The 23,838-nt window shown below is 32.1% G+C and overlaps 2 long non-coding RNA genes across 14 annotated transcripts in view; one reads left to right on the plus strand and one right to left on the minus strand.

Annotated features, from left to right (window-relative positions):
* The first annotated feature begins 1,509 nt into the window (after positions 1–1,509).
* LOC128159871 (uncharacterized) overlaps positions 1,510–23,838 on the plus strand; it is a 28,239-nt gene continuing 5,910 nt past the window's right edge. For 5 of the 13 annotated variants that reach the window (XR_008240195.1, XR_008240192.1, XR_008240194.1 and 2 more), the window contains exons 1-16: positions 1,510–2,437; positions 3,443–3,510; positions 4,769–4,978; positions 5,979–6,046; positions 7,305–7,514; positions 8,531–8,598; positions 9,857–10,066; positions 11,089–11,156; positions 12,415–12,624; positions 13,629–13,696; positions 14,955–15,164; positions 16,169–16,236; positions 17,495–17,704; positions 18,707–18,774; positions 22,264–22,473; positions 23,485–23,552. This is a non-coding gene — a long non-coding RNA (uncharacterized LOC128159871). The remainder of the gene's footprint in view (positions 2,438–3,442; positions 3,511–4,768; positions 4,979–5,978; positions 6,047–7,304; positions 7,515–8,530; positions 8,599–9,856; positions 10,067–11,088; positions 11,157–12,414; positions 12,625–13,628; positions 13,697–14,954; positions 15,165–16,168; positions 16,237–17,494; positions 17,705–18,706; positions 18,775–22,263; positions 22,474–23,484; positions 23,553–23,838) is intronic. The other 8 variants (XR_008240200.1, XR_008240202.1, XR_008240199.1 and 5 more) reach the window with 8 other exon arrangements.
* LOC128159873 (uncharacterized) lies at positions 19,224–21,173 on the minus strand. The gene is made up of 2 exons (XR_008240205.1): positions 20,205–21,173; positions 19,224–19,764 (listed from the first exon to the last, which is right to left on the minus strand). It is a non-coding gene; the product is annotated as an uncharacterized LOC128159873 (long non-coding RNA).

Consider the following 23,838-nt stretch of genomic DNA (forward strand, 5'->3'; position numbering starts at 1 on the left):
CAAAAACCAATTTAAATTAAAGAATTTGTGATTTTAATTTGAATGTAATTTATTTTGAGTTTTTACATTAAAAAATATGAAAATGTAGGTGTGTTTCTAACTATATATGAGTTTAGAAGACTTTTTTTTAAATTTGAGACCAAATATCACTTCGGGTTTTTAGTGCGATCATTTCAAGCGAGCAAAAGTGAAAGTAGAAAAGCAGAAAGTTTCCGGTGAGGAAAAATACTTCATTCTAGCAGTGTCCAGCTATCTAAGATTAGTTTGCATTGTAAGGGAATTGTATTAGTGTCCGGTAGGGTTCCAATTCTATATTTATGATGATAGATTTGCATTAAATTGGAGTAAATTAATTTGTCATGCATGTGACATGATTATGTAGAAGATGTAGGTATGCACTCTTTAACATGTAGAAGCCTACCATGTTGGTTAGTACTTAATCCACAAAATCTATCTTTGTTTATCATAATCAAAATCGAATGAAATTGTCAGTAATCATTTTAAGTAGATATTTACTAGTATTTATTTATTCATACTATTAAAAATAGATCAATATGTTGGGGTGGGGGTTGATATTGAATGTTATGGGGGGGGGGGTGGTTGGTCTTTAGGCTGTATATAACTATAGATGTGTTGTGCATGAAGATGTAGTTATTGTTGCCTATCTGTTCTCTCTTTCTGTATCTTTCCCCCTCTCTCTAATTCTGTCTGTCTGTCTGTCTGTCTGTCTCTGTCTGTCTCTCTCTCTCTCTCTCTCTCTCTCTCTCTCTCTCTCTCTCCTCTCTCTCTCTCTCTCTCTCTCAACATATGGCTGCTTTTGATTTGGAATTGCAAATGTTGGGAATAGTGTTGGATAATGTAGAATATTTTAATTCAAAACATTTCATTTTAGATAACATGTAAATTGAAATGGAAGTCTTCTTCCAAGAATAGAACACAACAATGAGCCACCACTTGATGTAAGTAAAATTTATTTTTGTAACTTCACTCATCCAAGTTTAAAAGAAGGAACCTATAAAAAACTATATACCCTGCATGGCCAGTATTTTACATGCAGATAATTTAGAATATTATAGATACTGGGAAACTTTACATTGATTATACATATTTCACAGACTTTGTGGGTATTTCTTGTTCTTTTGGATTTTGAACTTTAGTTAAATGTAGAGTCTCTTCCACAGGATATGTCTTGATAATTTTTGTAAAATTTGTTACCATGGTAACAATATACAAGAGTAAAAGAAAAAATCCTTATTAGCAAGTTTCTTTTCCCTATGACATATATTTAATGAGTTAAGTCATGGTGCATTTGTTCCGAAATTAGGCTTAAATAAAAGTTCAGCAAATATTACACTTATATATGAGTAAAAACAACTCATCACTATGACGTCATTATGACGTCATAGGTGAGGTAATCTCAAGCTAGCATCAAAATGGAGCAAAAACTGAATTGAGGGCCTCACATTATAGAGTCCATATAACTTTATTATTTATAAACCGATACCTACATGTAATACCTTGATGGATAGGGAAATTCCTATACTTTTCTATTTTACCTTTTTCGTGGTGTTTGAAAACAATTCTTTTTTGTAACTAAAGAAAAACTCATGATTTTTACGACAACAATTTTATAAAATCAGACATAATTGAGCTTTTTCATAAGAATATGAACAAAATAAATTTGGTAAAATATTGAATGTTTATGTTTTACATGTATTTTAATCCTTGAGATTATGTTTCCTCAATTTATGCAATTTGAAGAGCATCGAGTGCCAATGAGCTATATGTTGTTTAGGTAAATTATGACTGGACTGTTTCTTCAAATTTCATGCATGTGTATCAATGCTGCAAAATCCATAGTTATGTATTGAATTTTTCCAAATTTGGAATCATGGTTCTTTATAGTGTCTAGAGTGAATATATAAGCTAAGAATTGTAAATAACCACAATGACTGTTTTATATTGGGTATATCCCTCTAACTATTTTTAGAATCGGTAGGACAACAAAGAAGTGCCTTTAAGCAAAATAGTCCCTATACTTGCAGAGTGTATATACATTTATTGGGACATTTTAGATCAGAATGCTTGACACATGTCAGAAAAGAGGATTTGCAATTTTTAAAACAAGTGTCAAAATTGAATTATCATTTGAAATAAAGAATTGAAATTGTTTGATGTACACCCTTTCCAAAACTGAGAAATTCCCTACTTTTACTTTCATTTTCAGAGTTTTTCAATACAGACGCATTTTGCCGGAAAACGAATCTGACTTCAAACCACGAAATTTTAACAGGAAAGAGACAATTTGATGAGCTTTCATTGAAGAGGTCCCTCGTTGCTGAACGAAAATTAGGGCCAGAGCTATGAACCATAACGTTAACATTACCGCCTATGGAAAATGCATTAGTGGACTATACCCATATTGAGCTCCATGCTGGTAAGGCATATTTCTTGTTTATTTGCAATTATTATGATAAAAGTGCATTTTTCTTTTGTATATCTTCTCATTTATGTGAATAAACTAAATTTCCAACATGTTCAACAAGTTTAATCATTTTAATAGCATATTTTCCAAGAAAATATCCATCACAACACCCCCACCCCCCCCCCCCCCCCCCCGGGATTTTCAAAAAACCAATTAAAATTAAAGAAATTGTGATTTTAACTTGAAAGTAATTTATTTTGAGTTTTTACATAAAAAAATGAAAATGTAGGTGTGTTTCTAATTATATATGAGTTTAGAAGACATCTTTATAAATTTTGAGACCAAATATCACTTCGGGTTTTTAGTGCGATCATTTCAAGCGAGCAAAAGTGAAAGTAGAAAAGCAGAAAGTTTCCGGTGAGAAAAAATACTTCATTCTAGCAGTGTCCAGCTATCTTAGATTAGTTTGCATTGTAAGGGAATTGTTTTAGTGTCCGATAGATTTGCATTAAATTGGAGTAAATTAATTTGTCATGCATGTGACATGACTATATACCGAAGATGTAGGTATGCACTCTTTAACATGTAGAAGCCTACCAGTACCATGTTGGTTAGTACTTAATCCACAAAATCTATCTTTGTTTATCATAATCAAAATTGAATGAAATTATCAGTGATCATTTTAAGTAGATATTTACTAGTATTTATTCATTCATACTATTGAAAAAATAGATCAATATGTTGGGGTGGGGGGGGGGGGGTATTGGTCTTTAGGCTGTATAAATGTGTTGTGCATGAAGATGTAGTTATTGTTGCCTATCTGTTCTCTCTTTCTGTATCTTTCCCCCTCTCTCTAAGTCTGTCTGTCTGTCTGTCTGTCTGTCTCTCTCTCTCTCTCTCTCTCTCTCTCTCTCTCTCTCTCTCTCTCTCAACATATGGCTGCTTTTGATATGGAATTGCAAATGTTGGGAATAGTGTTGGATAATGTAGAATTTAATTCAAAACATTTCATTTTAGATAACATGTAAATTGAAATGGAAGTCAGTCCTTCAAAGAATAAAACACAACAATGAGCCACACTTGATGTAAGTAAAATTTAATTTTTGTAACTTCAATCGTCCAAGTTTAAAAGAAGGAACCTATAAAAACTATATACCCTGCATGGCCAGTATTTTACATGCAGATAATTTAGAATATTATAGATACTGGGAAACTTTACATTGATTATACATATTTCACAGACTTTGTGGGTATTTCTTGTTCTTCTGGATTTTGAACTTTAGTTAAATGTAGACTCTCTTCCACAGGATATGTCTTTTGATAATTTTTTGTTAAATTTGTTACCATGGTAACAATATACAAGAGTAAAAGAAAAAATCCTTATTAGCAAGTTTCTTTTCCCTATGACATATATTTAAGGAGTTAAGTCATGGTGCATTTGTTCCGAAATTAGGCTTAAATAAAAAGTTCAGCAAATATTACACTTATATGAGTAAAAACAACTCATCACTATGACGTCATAGGTGAGGTAATCTCAAGCTAGCATCAAAATGGAGCAAAAACTGAATTGAGGGCCTCACATTATAGAGTCATATAACTTTATTATTTATAAACCAATACCTACATGTAATACCTTGATGGATAGGGAAATTCATATACTTTTCTATTTTACCTTTTTCGTGGTGTTTGAAAACAATTCTTTTTTGTAACTAAAGAAAAACTCATGATTTTTACGACAACAATTTTATAAAATCAGACATAATTGAGCTTTTTCATAAGAATATGAACAAAATAAATTTGGTAAAATATTGAATGTTTATGTTTTACATGTATTTTAATCCTTGAGATTATGTTTCCTCAATTTATGCAATTTGAAGAGCATCGAGTGCCAATGAGCTATATGTTGTTTAGGTAAATTATGACTGGACTGTTTCTTCAAATTTCATGCATGTGTATCAATGCTGCAAAATCCATAGTTATGTATTGAATTTTTCCAAATTTGGAATCATGGTTCTTTATAGTGTCTAGAGTGAATATATAAGCTAAGAATTGTAAATAACCACAATGACTGTTTTATATTGGGTATATCCCTCTAACTATTTTTAGAATCGGTAGGACAACAAAGAAGTGCCTTTAAGCAAAATAGTCCCTATACTTGCAGAGTGTATATACATTTATTGGGACATTTTAGATCAGAATGCTTGACACATGTCAGAAAAGAGGATTTGCAATTTTTAAAACAAGTGTCAAAATTGAATTATCATTTGAAATAAAGAATTGAAATTGTTTGATGTACACCCTTTCCAAAACTGAGAAATTCCCTACTTTTACTTTCATTTTCAGAGTTTTTCAATACAGACGCATTTTGCCGGAAAACGAATCTGACTTCAAACCACGAAATTTTAACAGGAAAGAGACAATTTGATGAGCTTTCATTGAAGAGGTCCCTCGTTGCTGAACGAAAATTAGGGCCAGAGCTATGAACCATAACGTTAACATTACCGCCTATGGAAAATGCATTAGTGGACTATACCCATATTGAGCTCCATGCTGGTAAGGCATATTTCTTGTTTATTTGCAATTATTATGATAAAAGTGCATTTTTCTTTTGTATATCTTCTCATTTATGTGAATAAACTAAATTTCCAACATGTTCAACAAGTTTAATCATTTTAATAGCATATTTTCCAAGAAAATATCCATCACAACACCCCCACCCCCCCCCCCCCCCCCCGGGATTTTCAAAAAACCAATTAAAATTAAAGAAATTGTGATTTTAACTTGAAAGTAATTTATTTTGAGTTTTTACATAAAAAAATGAAAATGTAGGTGTGTTTCTAATTATATATGAGTTTAGAAGACATCTTTATAAATTTTGAGACCAAATATCACTTCGGGTTTTTAGTGCGATCATTTCAAGCGAGCAAAAGTGAAAGTAGAAAAGCAGAAAGTTTCCGGTGAGAAAAAATACTTCATTCTAGCAGTGTCCAGCTATCTTAGATTAGTTTGCATTGTAAGGGAATTGTTTTAGTGTCCGATAGATTTGCATTAAATTGGAGTAAATTAATTTGTCATGCATGTGACATGACTATATACCGAAGATGTAGGTATGCACTCTTTAACATGTAGAAGCCTACCAGTACCATGTTGGTTAGTACTTAATCCACAAAATCTATCTTTGTTTATCATAATCAAAATTGAATGAAATTATCAGTGATCATTTTAAGTAGATATTTACTAGTATTTATTCATTCATACTATTGAAAAAATAGATCAATATGTTGGGGTGGGGGGGGGGGGGTATTGGTCTTTAGGCTGTATAAATGTGTTGTGCATGAAGATGTAGTTATTGTTGCCTATCTGTTCTCTCTTTCTGTATCTTTCCCCCTCTCTCTAAGTCTGTCTGTCTGTCTGTCTGTCTGTCTCTCTCTCTCTCTCTCTCTCTCTCTCTCTCTCTCTCTCTCTCAACATATGGCTGCTTTTGATATGGAATTGCAAATGTTGGGAATAGTGTTGGATAATGTAGAATTTAATTCAAAACATTTCATTTTAGATAACATGTAAATTGAAATGGAAGTCAGTCCTTCAAAGAATAAAACACAACAATGAGCCACACTTGATGTAAGTAAAATTTAATTTTTGTAACTTCAATCGTCCAAGTTTAAAAGAAGGAACCTATAAAAACTATATACCCTGCATGGCCAGTATTTTACATGCAGATAATTTAGAATATTATAGATACTGGGAAACTTTACATTGATTATACATATTTCACAGACTTTGTGGGTATTTCTTGTTCTTCTGGATTTTGAACTTTAGTTAAATGTAGACTCTCTTCCACAGGATATGTCTTTTGATAATTTTTTGTTAAATTTGTTACCATGGTAACAATATACAAGAGTAAAAGAAAAAATCCTTATTAGCAAGTTTCTTTTCCCTATGACATATATTTAAGGAGTTAAGTCATGGTGCATTTGTTCCGAAATTAGGCTTAAATAAAAAGTTCAGCAAATATTACACTTATATGAGTAAAAACAACTCATCACTATGACGTCATAGGTGAGGTAATCTCAAGCTAGCATCAAAATGGAGCAAAAACTGAATTGAGGGCCTCACATTATAGAGTCATATAACTTTATTATTTATAAACCAATACCTACATGTAATACCTTGATGGATAGGGAAATTCATATACTTTTCTATTTTACCTTTTTCGTGGTGTTTGAAAACAATTCTTTTTTGTAACTAAAGAAAAACTCATGATTTTTACGACAACAATTTTATAAAATCAGACATAATTGAGCTTTTTCATAAGAATATGAACAAAATAAATTTGGTAAAATATTGAATGTTTATGTTTTACATGTATTTTAATCCTTGAGATTATGTTTCCTCAATTTATGCAATTTGAAGAGCATCGAGTGCCAATGAGCTATATGTTGTTTAGGTAAATTATGACTGGACTGTTTCTTCAAATTTCATGCATGTGTATCAATGCTGCAAAATCCATAGTTATGTATTGAATTTTTCCAAATTTGGAATCATGGTTCTTTATAGTGTCTAGAGTGAATATATAAGCTAAGAATTGTAAATAACCACAATGACTGTTTTATATTGGGTATATCCCTCTAACTATTTTTAGAATCGGTAGGACAACAAAGAAGTGCCTTTAAGCAAAATAGTCCCTATACTTGCAGAGTGTATATACATTTATTGGGACATTTTAGATCAGAATGCTTGACACATGTCAGAAAAGAGGATTTGCAATTTTTAAAACAAGTGTCAAAATTGAATTATCATTTGAAATAAAGAATTGAAATTGTTTGATGTACACCCTTTCCAAAACTGAGAAATTCCCTACTTTTACTTTCATTTTCAGAGTTTTTCAATACAGACGCATTTTGCCGGAAAACGAATCTGACTTCAAACCACGAAATTTTAACAGGAAAGAGACAATTTGATGAGCTTTCATTGAAGAGGTCCCTCGTTGCTGAACGAAAATTAGGGCCAGAGCTATGAACCATAACGTTAACATTACCGCCTATGGAAAATGCATTAGTGGACTATACCCATATTGAGCTCCATGCTGGTAAGGCATATTTCTTGTTTATTTGCAATTATTATGATAAAAGTGCATTTTTCTTTTGTATATCTTCTCATTTATGTGAATAAACTAAATTTCCAACATGTTCAACAAGTTTAATCATTTTAATAGCATATTTTCCAAGAAAATATCCATCACAACACCCCCACCCCCCCCCCCCCCCCCCCCCCGGGATTTTCAAAAAACCAATTAAAATTAAAGAAATTGTGATTTTAACTTGAAAGTAATTTATTTTGAGTTTTTACATAAAAAAATGAAAATGTAGGTGTGTTTCTAATTATATATGAGTTTAGAAGACATCTTTATAAATTTTGAGACCAAATATCACTTCGGGTTTTTAGTGCGATCATTTCAAGCGAGCAAAAGTGAAAGTAGAAAAGCAGAAAGTTTCCGGTGAGAAAAAATACTTCATTCTAGCAGTGTCCAGCTATCTTAGATTAGTTTGCATTGTAAGGGAATTGTTTTAGTGTCCGATAGATTTGCATTAAATTGGAGTAAATTAATTTGTCATGCATGTGACATGACTATATACCGAAGATGTAGGTATGCACTCTTTAACATGTAGAAGCCTACCAGTACCATGTTGGTTAGTACTTAATCCACAAAATCTATCTTTGTTTATCATAATCAAAATTGAATGAAATTATCAGTGATCATTTTAAGTAGATATTTACTAGTATTTATTCATTCATACTATTGAAAAAATAGATCAATATGTTGGGGTGGGGGGGGGGGGGTATTGGTCTTTAGGCTGTATAAATGTGTTGTGCATGAAGATGTAGTTATTGTTGCCTATCTGTTCTCTCTTTCTGTATCTTTCCCCCTCTCTCTAAGTCTGTCTGTCTGTCTGTCTGTCTGTCTCTCTCTCTCTCTCTCTCTCTCTCTCTCTCTCTCTCTCTCTCTCTCTCTCTCTCAACATATGGCTGCTTTTGATATGGAATTGCAAATGTTGGGAATAGTGTTGGATAATGTAGAATTTAATTCAAAACATTTCATTTTAGATAACATGTAAATTGAAATGGAAGTCAGTCCTTCAAAGAATAAAACACAACAATGAGCCACACTTGATGTAAGTAAAATTTAATTTTTGTAACTTCAATCGTCCAAGTTTAAAAGAAGGAACCTATAAAAACTATATACCCTGCATGGCCAGTATTTTACATGCAGATAATTTAGAATATTATAGATACTGGGAAACTTTACATTGATTATACATATTTCACAGACTTTGTGGGTATTTCTTGTTCTTCTGGATTTTGAACTTTAGTTAAATGTAGACTCTCTTCCACAGGATATGTCTTTTGATAATTTTTTGTTAAATTTGTTACCATGGTAACAATATACAAGAGTAAAAGAAAAAATCCTTATTAGCAAGTTTCTTTTCCCTATGACATATATTTAAGGAGTTAAGTCATGGTGCATTTGTTCCGAAATTAGGCTTAAATAAAAAGTTCAGCAAATATTACACTTATATGAGTAAAAACAACTCATCACTATGACGTCATAGGTGAGGTAATCTCAAGCTAGCATCAAAATGGAGCAAAAACTGAATTGAGGGCCTCACATTATAGAGTCATATAACTTTATTATTTATAAACCAATACCTACATGTAATACCTTGATGGATAGGGAAATTCATATACTTTTCTATTTTACCTTTTTCGTGGTGTTTGAAAACAATTCTTTTTTGTAACTAAAGAAAAACTCATGATTTTTACGACAACAATTTTATAAAATCAGACATAATTGAGCTTTTTCATAAGAATATGAACAAAATAAATTTGGTAAAATATTGAATGTTTATGTTTTACATGTATTTTAATCCTTGAGATTATGTTTCCTCAATTTATGCAATTTGAAGAGCATCGAGTGCCAATGAGCTATATGTTGTTTAGGTAAATTATGACTGGACTGTTTCTTCAAATTTCATGCATGTGTATCAATGCTGCAAAATCCATAGTTATGTATTGAATTTTTCCAAATTTGGAATCATGGTTCTTTATAGTGTCTAGAGTGAATATATAAGCTAAGAATTGTAAATAACCACAATGACTGTTTTATATTGGGTATATCCCTCTAACTATTTTTAGAATCGGTAGGACAACAAAGAAGTGCCTTTAAGCAAAATAGTCCCTATACTTGCAGAGTGTATATACATTTATTGGGACATTTTAGATCAGAATGCTTGACACATGTCAGAAAAGAGGATTTGCAATTTTTAAAACAAGTGTCAAAATTGAATTATCATTTGAAATAAAGAATTGAAATTGTTTGATGTACACCCTTTCCAAAACTGAGAAATTCCCTACTTTTACTTTCATTTTCAGAGTTTTTCAATACAGACGCATTTTGCCGGAAAACGAATCTGACTTCAAACCACGAAATTTTAACAGGAAAGAGACAATTTGATGAGCTTTCATTGAAGAGGTCCCTCGTTGCTGAACGAAAATTAGGGCCAGAGCTATGAACCATAACGTTAACATTACCGCCTATGGAAAATGCATTAGTGGACTATACCCATATTGAGCTCCATGCTGGTAAGGCATATTTCTTGTTTATTTGCAATTATTATGATAAAAGTGCATTTTTCTTTTGTATATCTTCTCATTTATGTGAATAAACTAAATTTCCAACATGTTCAACAAGTTTAATCATTTTAATAGCATATTTTCCAAGAAAATATCCATCACAACACCCCCACCCCCCCCCCCCCCCCCCCCCCGGGATTTTCAAAAAACCAATTAAAATTAAAGAAATTGTGATTTTAACTTGAAAGTAATTTATTTTGAGTTTTTACATAAAAAAATGAAAATGTAGGTGTGTTTCTAATTATATATGAGTTTAGAAGACATCTTTATAAATTTTGAGACCAAATATCACTTCGGGTTTTTAGTGCGATCATTTCAAGCGAGCAAAAGTGAAAGTAGAAAAGCAGAAAGTTTCCGGTGAGAAAAAATACTTCATTCTAGCAGTGTCCAGCTATCTTAGATTAGTTTGCATTGTAAGGGAATTGTTTTAGTGTCCGATAGATTTGCATTAAATTGGAGTAAATTAATTTGTCATGCATGTGACATGACTATATACCGAAGATGTAGGTATGCACTCTTTAACATGTAGAAGCCTACCAGTACCATGTTGGTTAGTACTTAATCCACAAAATCTATCTTTGTTTATCATAATCAAAATTGAATGAAATTATCAGTGATCATTTTAAGTAGATATTTACTAGTATTTATTCATTCATACTATTGAAAAAATAGATCAATATGTTGGGGTGGGGGGGGGGGGGGGTATTGGTCTTTAGGCTGTATAAATGTGTTGTGCATGAAGATGTAGTTATTGTTGCCTATCTGTTCTCTCTTTCTGTATCTTTCCCCCTCTCTCTAAGTCTGTCTGTCTGTCTGTCTGTCTGTCTCTCTCTCTCTCTCTCTCTCTCTCTCTCTCTCTCTCTCTCTCTCTCTCTCTCTCTCTCAACATATGGCTGCTTTTGATATGGAATTGCAAATGTTGGGAATAGTGTTGGATAATGTAGAATTTAATTCAAAACATTTCATTTTAGATAACATGTAAATTGAAATGGAAGTCAGTCCTTCAAAGAATAAAACACAACAATGAGCCACACTTGATGTAAGTAAAATTTAATTTTTGTAACTTCAATCGTCCAAGTTTAAAAGAAGGAACCTATAAAAACTATATACCCTGCATGGCCAGTATTTTACATGCAGATAATTTAGAATATTATAGATACTGGGAAACTTTACATTGATTATACATATTTCACAGACTTTGTGGGTATTTCTTGTTCTTCTGGATTTTGAACTTTAGTTAAATGTAGACTCTCTTCCACAGGATATGTCTTTTGATAATTTTTTGTTAAATTTGTTACCATGGTAACAATATACAAGAGTAAAAGAAAAAATCCTTATTAGCAAGTTTCTTTTCCCTATGACATATATTTAAGGAGTTAAGTCATGGTGCATTTGTTCCGAAATTAGGCTTAAATAAAAAGTTCAGCAAATATTACACTTATATGAGTAAAAACAACTCATCACTATGACGTCATAGGTGAGGTAATCTCAAGCTAGCATCAAAATGGAGCAAAAACTGAATTGAGGGCCTCACATTATAGAGTCATATAACTTTATTATTTATAAACCAATACCTACATGTAATACCTTGATGGATAGGGAAATTCATATACTTTTCTATTTTACCTTTTTCGTGGTGTTTGAAAACAATTCTTTTTTGTAACTAAAGAAAAACTCATGATTTTTACGACAACAATTTTATAAAATCAGACATAATTGAGCTTTTTCATAAGAATATGAACAAAATAAATTTGGTAAAATATTGAATGTTTATGTTTTACATGTATTTTAATCCTTGAGATTATGTTTCCTCAATTTATGCAATTTGAAGAGCATCGAGTGCCAATGAGCTATATGTTGTTTAGGTAAATTATGACTGGACTGTTTCTTCAAATTTCATGCATGTGTATCAATGCTGCAAAATCCATAGTTATGTATTGAATTTTTCCAAATTTGGAATCATGGTTCTTTATAGTGTCTAGAGTGAATATATAAGCTAAGAATTGTAAATAACCACAATGACTGTTTTATATTGGGTATATCCCTCTAACTATTTTTAGAATCGGTAGGACAACAAAGAAGTGCCTTTAAGCAAAATAGTCCCTATACTTGCAGAGTGTATATACATTTATTGGGACATTTTAGATCAGAATGCTTGACACATGTCAGAAAAGAGGATTTGCAATTTTTAAAACAAGTGTCAAAATTGAATTATCATTTGAAATAAAGAATTGAAATTGTTTGATGTACACCCTTTCCAAAACTGAGAAATTCCCTACTTTTACTTTCATTTTCAGAGTTTTTCAATACAGACGCATTTTGCCGGAAAACGAATCTGACTTCAAACCACGAAATTTTAACAGGAAAGAGACAATTTGATGAGCTTTCATTGAAGAGGTCCCTCGTTGCTGAACGAAAATTAGGGCCAGAGCTATGAACCATAACGTTAACATTACCGCCTATGGAAAATGCATTAGTGGACTATACCCATATTGAGCTCCATGCTGGTAAGGCATATTTCTTGTTTATTTGCAATTATTATGATAAAAGTGCATTTTTCTTTTGTATATCTTCTCATTTATGTGAATAAACTAAATTTCCAACATGTTCAACAAGTTTAATCATTTTAATAGCATATTTTCCAAGAAAATATCCATCACAACACCCCCACCCCCCCCCCCCCCCCCCCCCCGGGATTTTCAAAAAACCAATTAAAATTAAAGAAATTGTGATTTTAACTTGAAAGTAATTTATTTTGAGTTTTTACATAAAAAAATGAAAATGTAGGTGTGTTTCTAATTATATATGAGTTTAGAAGACATCTTTATAAATTTTGAGACCAAATATCACTTCGGGTTTTTAGTGCGATCATTTCAAGCGAGCAAAAGTGAAAGTAGAAAAGCAGAAAGTTTCCGGTGAGAAAAAATACTTCATTCTAGCAGTGTCCAGCTATCTTAGATTAGTTTGCATTGTAAGGGAATTGTTTTAGTGTCCGATAGATTTGCATTAAATTGGAGTAAATTAATTTGTCATGCATGTGACATGACTATATACCGAAGATGTAGGTATGCACTCTTTAACATGTAGAAGCCTACCAGTACCATGTTGGTTAGTACTTAATCCACAAAATCTATCTTTGTTTATCATAATCAAAATTGAATGAAATTATCAGTGATCATTTTAAGTAGATATTTACTAGTATTTATTCATTCATACTATTGAAAAAATAGATCAATATGTTGGGGTGGGGGGGGGGGGGTATTGGTCTTTAGGCTGTATAAATGTGTTGTGCATGAAGATGTAGTTATTGTTGCCTATCTGTTCTCTCTTTCTGTATCTTTCCCCCTCTCTCTAAGTCTGTCTGTCTGTCTGTCTGTCTGTCTGTCTCTCTCTCTCTCTCTCTCTCTCTCTCTCTCTCTCTCTCAACATATGGCTGCTTTTGATATGGAATTGCAAATGTTGGGAATAGTGTTGGATAATGTAGAATTTAATTCAAAACATTTCATTTTAGATAACATGTAAATTGAAATGGAAGTCAGTCCTTCAAAGAATAAAACACAACAATGAGCCACACTTGATGTAAGTAAAATTTAATTTTTGTAACTTCAATCGTCCAAGTTTAAAAGAAGGAACCTATAAAAACTATATACCCTGCATGGCCAGTATTTTACATGCAGATAATTTAGAATATTATAGATACTGGGAAACTTTACATTGATTATACATATTTCACAGACTTTGTGGGTATTTCTTGTTCTTCTGGATTTTGAACTTTAGTTAAATGTAGACTCTCTTCCACAGGATATGTCTTTTGATAATTTTTTGTTAAATTTGTTACCATGGTAACAATATACAAGAGTAAAAGAAAAAATCCTTATTAGCAAGTTTCTTTTCCCTATGACATATATTTAAGGAGTTAAGTCATGGTGCATTTGTTCCGAAATTAGGCTTAAATAAAAAGTTCAGCAAATATTACACTTATATGAGTAAAAACAACTCATCACTATGACGTCATAGGTGAGGTAATCTCAAGCTAGCATCAAAATGGAGCAAAAACTGAATTGAGGGCCTCACATTATAGAGTCATATAACTTTATTATTTATAAACCAATACCTACATGTAATACCTTGATGGATAGGGAAATTCATATACTTTTCTATTTTACCTTTTTCGTGGTGTTTGAAAACAATTCTTTTTTGTAACTAAAGAAAAACTCATGATTTTTACGACAACAATTTTATAAAATCAGACATAATTGAGCTTTTTCATAAGAATATGAACAAAATAAATTTGGTAAAATATTGAATGTTTATGTTTTACATGTATTTTAATCCTTGAGATTATGTTTCCTCAATTTATGCAATTTGAAGAGCATCGAGTGCCAATGAGCTATATGTTGTTTAGGTAAATTATGACTGGACTGTTTCTTCAAATTTCATGCATGTGTATCAATGCTGCAAAATCCATAGTTATGTATTGAATTTTTCCAAATTTGGAATCATGGTTCTTTATAGTGTCTAGAGTGAATATATAAGCTAAGAATTGTAAATAACCACAATGACTGTTTTATATTGGGTATATCCCTCTAACTATTTTTAGAATCGGTAGGACAACAAAGAAGTGCCTTTAAGCAAAATAGTCCCTATACTTGCAGAGTGTATATACATTTATTGGGACATTTTAGATCAGAATGCTTGACACATGTCAGAAAAGAGGATTTGCAATTTTTAAAACAAGTGTCAAAATTGAATTATCATTTGAAATAAAGAATTGAAATTGTTTGATGTACACCCTTTCCAAAACTGAGAAATTCCCTACTTTTACTTTCATTTTCAGAGTTTTTCAATACAGACGCATTTTGCCGGAAAACGAATCTGACTTCAAACCACGAAATTTTAACAGGAAAGAGACAATTTGATGAGCTTTCATTGAAGAGGTCCCTCGTTGCTGAACGAAAATTAGGGCCAGAGCTATGAACCATAACGTTAACATTACCGCCTATGGAAAATGCATTAGTGGACTATACCCATATTGAGCTCCATGCTGGTAAGGCATATTTCTTGTTTATTTGCAATTATTATGATAAAAGTGCATTTTTCTTTTGTATATCTTCTCATTTATGTGAATAAACTAAATTTCCAACATGTTCAACAAGTTTAATCATTTTAATAGCATATTTTCCAAGAAAATATCCATCACAACACCCCCACCCCCCCCCCCCCCCCCCCCGGGATTTTCAAAAAACCAATTAAAATTAAAGAAATTGTGATTTTAACTTGAAAGTAATTTATTTTGAGTTTTTACATAAAAAAATGAAAATGTAGGTGTGTTTCTAATTATATATGAGTTTAGAAGACATCTTTATAAATTTTGAGACCAAATATCACTTCGGGTTTTTAGTGCGATCATTTCAAGCGAGCAAAAGTGAAAGTAGAAAAGCAGAAAGTTTCCGGTGAGAAAAAATACTTCATTCTAGCAGTGTCCAGCTATCTTAGATTAGTTTGCATTGTAAGGGAATTGTTTTAGTGTCCGATAGATTTGCATTAAATTGGAGTAAATTAATTTGTCATGCATGTGACATGACTATATACCGAAGATGTAGGTATGCACTCTTTAACATGTAGAAGCCTACCAGTACCATGTTGGTTAGTACTTAATCCACAAAATCTATCTTTGTTTATCATAATCAAAATTGAATGAAATTATCAGTGATCATTTTAAGTAGATATTTACTAGTATTTATTCATTCATACTATTGAAAAAATAGATCAATATGTTGGGGTGGGGGGGGGGGGGTATTGGTCTTTAGGCTGTATAAATGTGTTGTGCATGAAGATGTAGTTATTGTTGCCTATCTGTTCTCTCTTTCTGTATCTTTCCCCCTCTCTCTAAGTCTGTCTGTCTGTCTGTCTGTCTGTCTGTCTCTCTCTCTCTCTCTCTCTCTCTCTCTCTCTCTCTCTCTCAACATATGGCTGCTTTTGATATGGAATTGCAAATGTTGGGAATAGTGTTGGATAATGTAGAATTTAATTCAAAACATTTCATTTTAGATAACATGTAAATTGAAATGGAAGTCAGTCCTTCAAAGAATAAAACACAACAATGAGCCACACTTGATGTAAGTAAAATTTAATTTTTGTAACTTCAATCGTCCAAGTTTAAAAGAAGGAACCTATAAAAACTATATACCCTGCATGGCCAGTATTTTACATGCAGATAATTTAGAATATTATAGATACTGGGAAACTTTACATTGATTATACATATTTCACAGACTTTGTGGGTATTTCTTGTTCTTCTGGATTTTGAACTTTAGTTAAATGTAGACTCTCTTCCACAGGATATGTCTTTTGATAATTTTTTGTTAAATTTGTTACCATGGTAACAATATACAAGAGTAAAAGAAAAAATCCTTATTAGCAAGTTTCTTTTCCCTATGACATATATTTAAGGAGTTAAGTCATGGTGCATTTGTTCCGAAATTAGGCTTAAATAAAAAGTTCAGCAAATATTACACTTATATGAGTAAAAACAACTCATCACTATGACGTCATAGGTGAGGTAATCTCAAGCTAGCATCAAAATGGAGCAAAAACTGAATTGAGGGCCTCACATTATAGAGTCATATAACTTTATTATTTATAAACCAATACCTACATGTAATACCTTGATGGATAGGGAAATTCATATACTTTTCTATTTTACCTTTTTCGTGGTGTTTGAAAACAATTCTTTTTTGTAACTAAAGAAAAACTCATGATTTTTACGACAACAATTTTATAAAATCAGACATAATTGAGCTTTTTCATAAGAATATGAACAAAATAAATTTGGTAAAATATTGAATGTTTATGTTTTACATGTATTTTAATCCTTGAGATTATGTTTCCTCAATTTATGCAATTTGAAGAGCATCGAGTGCCAATGAGCTATATGTTGTTTAGGTAAATTATGACTGGACTGTTTCTTCAAATTTCATGCATGTGTATCAATGCTGCAAAATCCATAGTTATGTATTGAATTTTTCCAAATTTGGAATCATGGTTCTTTATAGTGTCTAGAGTGAATATATAAGCTAAGAATTGTAAATAACCACAATGACTGTTTTATATTGGGTATATCCCTCTAACTATTTTTAGAATCGGTAGGACAACAAAGAAGTGCCTTTAAGCAAAATAGTCCCTATACTTGCAGAGTGTATATACATTTATTGGGACATTTTAGATCAGAATGCTTGACACATGTCAGAAAAGAGGATTTGCAATTTTTAAAACAAGTGTCAAAATTGAATTATCATTTGAAATAAAGAATTGAAATTGTTTGATGTACACCCTTTCCAAAACTGAGAAATTCCCTACTTTTACTTTCATTTTCAGAGTTTTTCAATACAGACGCATTTTGCCGGAAAACGAATCTGACTTCAAACCACGAAATTTTAACAGGAAAGAGACAATTTGATGAGCTTTCATTGAAGAGGTCCCTCGTTGCTGAACGAAAATTAGGGCCAGAGCTATGAACCATAACGTTAACATTACCGCCTATGGAAAATGCATTAGTGGACTATACCCATATTGAGCTCCATGCTGGTAAGGCATATTTCTTGTTTATTTGCAATTATTATGATAAAAGTGCATTTTTCTTTTGTATATCTTCTCATTTATGTGAATAAACTAAATTTCCAACATGTTCAACAAGTTTAATCATTTTAATAGCATATTTTCCAAGAAAATATCCATCACAACACCCCCACCCCCCCCCCCCCCCCGGGATTTTCAAAAAACCAATTAAAATTAAAGAAATTGTGATTTTAACTTGAAAGTAATTTATTTTGAGTTTTTACATAAAAAAATGAAAATGTAGGTGTGTTTCTAATTATATATGAGTTTAGAAGACATCTTTATAAATTTTGAGACCAAATATCACTTCGGGTTTTTAGTGCGATCATTTCAAGCGAGCAAAAGTGAAAGTAGAAAAGCAGAAAGTTTCCGGTGAGAAAAAATACTTCATTCTAGCAGTGTCCAGCTATCTTAGATTAGTTTGCATTGTAAGGGAATTGTTTTAGTGTCCGATAGATTTGCATTAAATTGGAGTAAATTAATTTGTCATGCATGTGACATGACTATATACCGAAGATGTAGGTATGCACTCTTTAACATGTAGAAGCCTACCAGTACCATGTTGGTTAGTACTTAATCCACAAAATCTATCTTTGTTTATCATAATCAAAATTGAATGAAATTATCAGTGATCATTTTAAGTAGATATTTACTAGTATTTATTCATTCATACTATTGAAAAAATAGATCAATATGTTGGGGTGGGGGGGGGGGTATTGGTCTTTAGGCTGTATAAATGTGTTGTGCATGAAGATGTAGTTATTGTTGCCTATCTGTTCTCTCTTTCTGTATCTTTCCCCCTCTCTCTAAGTCTGTCTGTCTGTCTGTCTGTCTGTCTCTCTCTCTCTCTCTCTCTCTCTCTCTCTCTCTCTCTCTCTCTCTCTCAACATATGGCTGCTTTTGATATGGAATTGCAAATGTTGGGAATAGTGTTGGATAATGTAGAATTTAATTCAAAACATTTCATTTTAGATAACATGTAAATTGAAATGGAAGTCAGTCCTTCAAAGAATAAAACACAACAATGAGCCACACTTGATGTAAGTAAAATTTAATTTTTGTAACTTCAATCGTCCAAGTTTAAAAGAAGGAACCTATAAAAACTATATACCCTGCATGGCCAGTATTTTACATGCAGATAATTTAGAATATTATAGATACTGGGAAACTTTACATTGATTATACATATTTCACAGACTTTGTGGGTATTTCCCATACCAAAACATTCTCACAATTTGCTCATGAGCAGCTCACGTGAGGACTAACAAGATTTCCTCACGTGAGTTGCTCATGTGAGTCTTATGTGCAATTTAACATGCAAATTAGGTAAAATGCTCACGTGAGAAAAATTCTGCACACGAGCATTTTTTGCTCACGTGAGGAATAGATCTGCTCACCAAGAGTTTTGCTCACATGAGGCTCATGAGGCTTATGAGACTCATGAGGCTCATGTGCAACAGTTGCTCACTTCAAAGACAATGGACAAAAATTGAAATTAAAATCATCAATATATATTTACATCAGTCATTTTAAAAATACAATTTCATACATTGTTTAACATTACATTTACATATATCTTTAGAAAGTTTACCAATAATAAATGCTGGCATGTTGAAACTTGTATTGCAGTTTGATCACACAAAGCAGTGTAGCACACAGACGGACTTGGAAAAAAAAATCACAGTTCACAGTAGGCAAAGTTCAATTTAACCATACAAAGTAGTTCATAAATGCTGCACGAACACTGGCTGCATTACAATCGATCGAGGCATTCGTCCCTAACATTCCAAATGTCCTTTCTTTGACAGTCTCGTGTCTCACATGCTCTCTGATTTCACACATAAACTGTAAACCACACAAACAGCTGACTACCAGAACATCACAATAATATCCAAATTGTCACAACCAGACTTCAGCATGTATAACTTCTCCATTACTTAAATTATGTCTTCACTATTTGTTGTTGCATCATTCATAAAATCAGCGAGCTCTTCATGGTTTTCTTCAGGTCTGTGCAACTCAGGGCAGGCCTATTGGAAAGATAAATAAATTTGATATCGGTGAAATTGTTAAAAGTTTTCATATTTCAAGCAGTTTTTAAGAAAATCATTATATAATACTGCAACTATTAATATTATCAGATTCTATACAAGAAAAACATGAACTCTTTTCTTCGTGTCATAAAATCGTTAATCAGTGTTAATAATAAAAAAAATGTAGTTAGAATTATTTGTTCAAAAATTATTGTCAAGTAAAATGTCAAAGAAAAAAATAACGTGTGTTTTACATTCGATACACCGGTATTTGCCCGATGGTCAGTTGTAAATTGTTTAACCCCGTTTTAAAGGTAGATGCTAAGATCACAGTATTTCGTTTTATATTCATTCTAATTACAAACACGTTAAACTGCCATTCAAGTGATTCAAAGAATATATTTTAACAAGTATTAACAAGTTAATGCTCAACTTACTTGAAGTGCTCATACAGAAGATGCAGGGGGTGTCGACACTTGATTCATTCATTCAGATTCTTCCTCTGTTCAGCCGTGGATTTTTCACACTAAAACACTCCATAGACGAATACCCCATTGACAACGTAGTTTTTAACCTTATCAACCGGTAGAACCGTGCAGAATCAGATAATTCCCTTTTTAATTCATTTCACCGTCATCTGTGATGGTAGACAACATGGCGGAATCGAATATGAAAATTGGCGGCTGGCATTTAATCGACCAATGAGCGCGCGCGTAGCTTAGACTGGTTCCCCCGCCACTGCGTTATTTACTTCGTTTTGGGCGGGAGCGAGAACCAGACTAGCGGGTAACTTTACATTAAAACAAAAGTAAAAGTAGAAACAAACAGCTTACGAAAAATCACAATATCAAGCGGTTTTGTCAGATTCTCATATCTAAATAGTAAGTTGAGTGATAATTGAATTTAGGAAAAAAAGAATATAACGTTACCAAAAAAAAAACAAAAAAACCTGACAGTTCGGTGTTCACGAAAAAAAAATGGGGTGGGGGAGGGGGTGTCAAAATGTACTTGTTAACAAAATTTTGCAATTGCTTACGTGAGGAAAAAGGACGTAATTTTTTTTTTTTCATTTTGATTTAACTTTGATACTGCATATACTGACTAAGTCCAATTTCCTAACCTCTTGCTCACGTGAGAAAGTTGAACTTAGAAAAAAAATCTACCGTCAATGTATCTGTATAGCCTGTTGCTTACGTGAGCAATTCGAATAGAATTTTGCTCATGAGCAATCAGGTGAGCAAATTTTTGCACATGTGCATTTTGGTTAGTATTTTCCTCCCTAACAGAGACTAACAATCTGCACATGAGCAAAATGAATTCCTACCTAATTTGCATACATTTCTTACTAGATTCTCATGTGCTTCTCATGAGCTGCTCATGAGCATTTGTTAGAATGTTTGGTACGGGTTCTTGTTCTTCTGGATTTTGAACTTTAGTTAAATGTAGACTCTCTTCCACAGGATATGTCTTTTGATAATTTTTTGTTAAATTTGTTACCATGGTAACAATATACAAGAGTAAAAGAAAAAATCCTTATTAGCAAGTTTCTTTTCCCTATGACATATATTTAAGGAGTTAAGTCATGGTGCATTTGTTCCGAAATTAGGCTTAAATAAAAAGTTCAGCAAATATTACACTTATATGAGTAAAAACAACTCATCACTATGACGTCATAGGTGAGGTAATCTCAAGCTAGCATCAAAATGGAGCAAAAACTGAATTGAGGGCCTCACATTATAGAGTCATATAACTTTATTATTTATAAACCAATACCTACATGTAATACCTTGATGGATAGGGAAATTCATATACTTTTCTATTTTACCTTTTTCGTGGTGTTTGAAAACAATTCTTTTTTGTAACTAAAGAAAAACTCATGATTTTTACGACAACAATTTTATAAAATCAGACATAATTGAGCTTTTTCATAAGAATATGAACAAAATAAATTTGGTAAAATATTGAATGTTTATGTTTTACATGTATTTTAATCCTTGAGATTATGTTTCCTCAATTTATGCAATTTGAAGAGCATCGAGTGCCAATGAGCTATATGTTGTTTAGGTAAATTATGACTGGACTGTTTCTTCAAATTTCATGCATGTGTATCAATGCTGCAAAATCCATAGTTATGTATTGAATTTTTCCAAATTTGGAATCATGGTTCTTTATAGTGTCTAGAGTGAATATATAAGCTAAGAATTGTAAATAACCACAATGACTGTTTTATATTGGGTATATCCCTCTAACTATTTTTAGAATCGGTAGGACAACAAAGAAGTGCCTTTAAGCAAAATAGTCCCTATACTTGCAGAGTGTATATACATTTATTGGGACATTTTAGATCAGAATGCTTGACACATGTCAGAAAAGAGGATTTGCAATTTTTAAAACAAGTGTCAAAATTGAATTATCATTTGAAATAAAGAATTGAAATTGTTTGATGTACACCCTTTCCAAAACTGAGAAATTCCCTACTTTTACTTTCATTTTCAGAGTTTTTCAATACAGACGCATTTTGCCGGAAAACGAATCTGACTTCAAACCACGAAATTTTAACAGGAAAGAGACAATTTGATGAGCTTTCATTGAAGAGGTCCCTCGTTGCTGAACGAAAATTAGGGCCAGAGCTATGAACCATAACGTTAACATTACCGCCTATGGAAAATGCATTAGTGGACTATACCCATATTGAGCTCCATGCTGGTAAGGCATATTTCTTGTTTATTTGCAATTATTATGATAAAAGTGCATTTTTCTTTTGTATATCTTCTCATTTATGTGAATAAACTAAATTTCCAACATGTTCAACAAGTTTAATCATTTTAATAGCATATTTTCCAAGAAAATATCCATCACAACACCCCCACCCCCCCCCCCCCCCCCCCCCCCCCGGGATTTTCAAAAAACCAATTAAAATTAAAGAAATTGTGATTTTAACTTGAAAGTAATTTATTTTGAGTTTTTACATAAAAAAATGAAAATGTAGGTGTGTTTCTAATTATATATGAGTTTAGAAGACATCTTTATAAATTTTGAGACCAAATATCACTTCGGGTTTTTAGTGCGATCATTTCAAGCGAGCAAAAGTGAAAGTAGAAAAGCAGAAAGTTTCCGGTGAGAAAAAATACTTCATTCTAGCAGTGTCCAGCTATCTTAGATTAGTTTGCATTGTAAGGGAATTGTTTTAGTGTCCGATAGATTTGCATTAAATTGGAGTAAATTAATTTGTCATGCATGTGACATGACTATATACCGAAGATGTAGGTATGCACTCTTTAACATGTAGAAGCCTACCAGTACCATGTTGGTTAGTACTTAATCCACAAAATCTATTTTGTTTATCATAATCAAAATTGAATGAAATTATCAGTGATCATTTTAAGTAGATATTTACTAGTATTTATTCATTCATACTATTGAAAAAATAGATCAATATGTTGGGGTGGGGGGGGGGGGTATTGGTCTTTAGGCTGTATAAATGTGTTGTGCATGAAGATGTAGTTATTGTTGCCTATCTGTTCTCTCTTTCTGTATCTTTCCCCCTCTCTCTAAGTCTGTCTGTCTGTCTGTCTGTCTGTCTGTCTGTCTGTCTCTCTCTCTCTCTCTCTCTCTCTCTCTCTCTCTCTCAACATATGGCTGCTTTTGATATGGAATTGCAAATGTTGGGAATAGTGTTGGATAATGTAGAATTTAATTCAAAACATTTCATTTTAGATAACATGTAAATTGAAATGGAAGTCAGTCCTTCAAAGAATAAAACACAACAATGAGCCACACTTGATGTAAGTAAAATTTAATTTTTGTAACTTCAATCGTCCAAGTTTAAAAGAAGGAACCTATAAAAACTATATACCCTGCATGGCCAGTATTTTACATGCAGATAATTTAGAATATTATAGATACTGGGAAACTTTACATTGATTATACATATTTCACAGACTTTGTGGGTATTTCTTGTTCTTCTGGATTTTGAACTTTAGTTAAATGTAGACTCTCTTCCACAGGATATGTCTTTTGATAATTTTTTGTTAAATTTGTTACCATGGTAACAATATACAAGAGTAAAAG

This window comes from Crassostrea angulata, chromosome 8 (assembly GCF_025612915.1).
Source record: "Crassostrea angulata isolate pt1a10 chromosome 8, ASM2561291v2, whole genome shotgun sequence".
Lineage (NCBI taxonomy): Eukaryota > Metazoa > Mollusca > Bivalvia > Ostreida > Ostreidae > Magallana > Magallana angulata.